Below are 3197 nucleotides of genomic sequence, written 5' to 3' on the forward strand. Positions count from 1 at the left end.
GTCAGAATTTACCTGAAATCACAGAAAAACACACAAACTCATAGTAAAGTCCAGAAATGTGAATTTAACATAAAAACTAAGGAAAACATCCCTAAAAGTAGCTTGAACTTACTAAAAACTATCTAAAAACAATGCCAAAAAGCGTATAAATTATCCGTTCATCAATAGGTATTCTTGCACAGAGGGTGGTGGTGCAGTAAAGCTTGAGGGTTGAATATTGGAGGTAGAGGGTTGGTCCATGCGGGATATAAGATTTTGGAGTTTAGAGGTGAGACCAGTGAAAGCAGAGATAAGTGTGGTTTGACGCTCTATTTGCCCTTGGTGAATAACATTAAAGGTATCATTTATGGGAGCTTGGGGTGGATAGGAGGGTTGATTTGTTGGGAGAAAGGGCTCATGATAGGAAGGTGGTTCATCTTGATAAAGATGTGGAGATGGTGTATATTGAGGTGGTGGTTCTTGGAAGTATGGCTCGTAAGGATTAGGGTCATATGGGGTGAATGGTAAAAAGGGGCTTGTGAGTGTGGTGGTTCAGAATTATGTTGAGGAGGTGGTTCATAAGGATATGGTGGGGCTTGTTGGTAATTACAAGGGGGTCCACCATATTCATCATCTTGGTACGCACCCTGGAATGGCTCTTGACCGTAGTAATTTGGTGGAGGTTGGTTGTCACGAAAAGGTCCACCATAACTATTGTCTTGGTATGCATCATAGAATGGTTGTTGGTTATAGCGCATTGGAGGGGATTGTTGCTAAGAGGGTTGATCAAATCCTCGTAGCTCCTCCCATCTTTGATTGTCCCAATCATAGTTGTAAAAACCGGACCGGACCGGCCAGTTTGACTGAAAAATTGGTGAACCGGACCCTATACCGGTCCGGTCCAGTGTTTGAACCGCACAAGGAATTGAACCGGTCAAACTCAGTGTGAACCGATTCGAACCGGTCAAAATCGGTGAGGTGGTTTGACCAAACCGCTTGGAAGAAAATATTTTCAAAATGCTTGAGGTAGGGTTCGAAGCCCTGCCCTCAAAGAAACCAAAAGACTCCACAACCACCAGACCACTATGTTTTCTAGTAAAATTTATGCAAATTATAATACATATAGATATCTTCTATAAAATAGTTTACTTTTATTTAATTTATTTTAATTTTAATTTTAAACTCACTCATTCTTAAATTAATTATATTTTTATTTAACAATAATGATAAACTCACTTATTTTTTATAATTATATAATATCTATTAATATTATTTTTTAATAAATACTTGTAGTATATAATAGTATAAAAGATATAAACTAATTAATAAATTATTAAAATTTAAAAATAATAGTTATTTTAATATAAAAACAAAATAAAAATATTTATGATAGAGTAAAAATAATAAAATATTTATTGTTCATGTTCCATATTGTTTTAATAACTTGATATTCTAAAATGTTAGTAAAAATATGTATTTTAAATTTTGATTTTAAACTTTTAACTATTTTTTATTTTTTATTTACATAGGACCGAGTCAACCGGTTCAACCAGTAACCCAGCAGTTGAACCAGTGACCCAGTGACCCAGTGACCTGACCGGTTCGATCACCGGTTCGGTTCTGACAACTATGGTCCCAACCTTGATACATGTTCTCATTATAGCTTCCATTTTCTACAACATAATTAGAACCAAACTCATAGCAACAGGGGTGAGAATTCATAGTAGCTAATAAAAATTAAAAACTAATAAAAATAAGCAGCTAAGTCCTAAAACTAACAAAATACCAACAAATAAGCAAAAAGCAAATTTACAAGAACCAATAATAAGGCACACGTTTGCAATTCCCCGGCAACGGCGCCATTTTGATGAACGAGATTTTTGCTAGTAAAGAATTCACAATAAATTCTCGTTGCAAGTATAGCTTCTAAACCAACTAAAATCCTTTCATACAAAAAATTGGTTGTCACTAAAGCAAACCCAATAAAATTAAACCGAAGTATTTAAACCTCGGGTCATCTCTCAAGGAACTGCAGGGAGGTGTATTTATTATTGGTTATGGAAAAGTATAATTTTGGGTTTTTGAAAGGTTGAACAAGGAATGTAAATGACAAGAAAAATAAACTAATAATTAAGAAAAGCTCTTGGCAAGGTATGAGAACTGGAAGTCCTATCCTAGTTATCCTTATCAATTGTGATGAGAATTGTCTATTGCTCCTACTTAGTTAACCTCTAACTATGAAGAAAAGTCAAGTGGATGAATCAATTTGATACCTCAAGTCCTAGTCAACTCCTAAGGAAAGACTAGCTTTAGAGGGATTCAAATCAATTAGCAAGTTTCAATTATCAATCAACAAATGAGTTTGATAACTCAAGAGTCTCCAATTACTCAACCAAAGCCAAAAACATAAAAAGCTAATTTAGAATCCAACCAAGCATTCTCTCAAACACTTGGAAGGCGCAAAATAAAAGCATTAAATAGAAAGAAACAATAAATCTGAAATACCTCAAATTGCATTAAATAGAAATTGAATCTAACATGAAGAATTCATAAACTAAATAAAACCAAAATAAAGGAACCAATAAGAGAAATAGATAACTAAAGTACTAGAGTAAATATGAGTAGAAGAGAAACTAATTAAACTAAGATAGAATCTGAAATTTAGAAAACCTAATCCTAAAATCCTAAAACCTAAGAGAGAGGAGAGAGTCTCTCTCTCTAGAAACTACATCTAAAACCTAAAATTGTGAATAATGAGAAGTGTATCAATGTGTTTTGAGTCTCTGTTTGTCCCGTGGCTTTAGTCTACGTTTCTGGGCCGAAAACTGGGTCCAAACTCAGTCCAAAATCGCTCCCAGCATTTTCTGCGATTTCTGCACGTGGTGCATGTCACGCGTACGTGTCACGCGTACGCGTCAAGTACGCGCACGCGTCGCCGTGCAAACTCCAATTCACGCGCATGCGTGAGGTACGCGCACGCGTCGTTCCTCGCTGGTCAGCTCCTCTTTTCTTGTGTTCCTTCCATTTTTGCAAGCTTCCTTTCCATCCTCTAAGTCATTCCTGCCCTGTAAAGCCTGAAAACACTGAACACACATATCACGGTATCGAATGGTATAAAAGGGAATTAAAATACACAATTTAAAGGCTTAGGAAGCAAGTTTTCAATCATATAACAAAACTAGGAAGGAATTGTAAAACCATGCAAATTGTATGAATAA

Source organism: Arachis stenosperma, chromosome 4, assembly GCF_014773155.1.
Source record: "Arachis stenosperma cultivar V10309 chromosome 4, arast.V10309.gnm1.PFL2, whole genome shotgun sequence".
Lineage (NCBI taxonomy): Eukaryota > Viridiplantae > Streptophyta > Magnoliopsida > Fabales > Fabaceae > Arachis > Arachis stenosperma.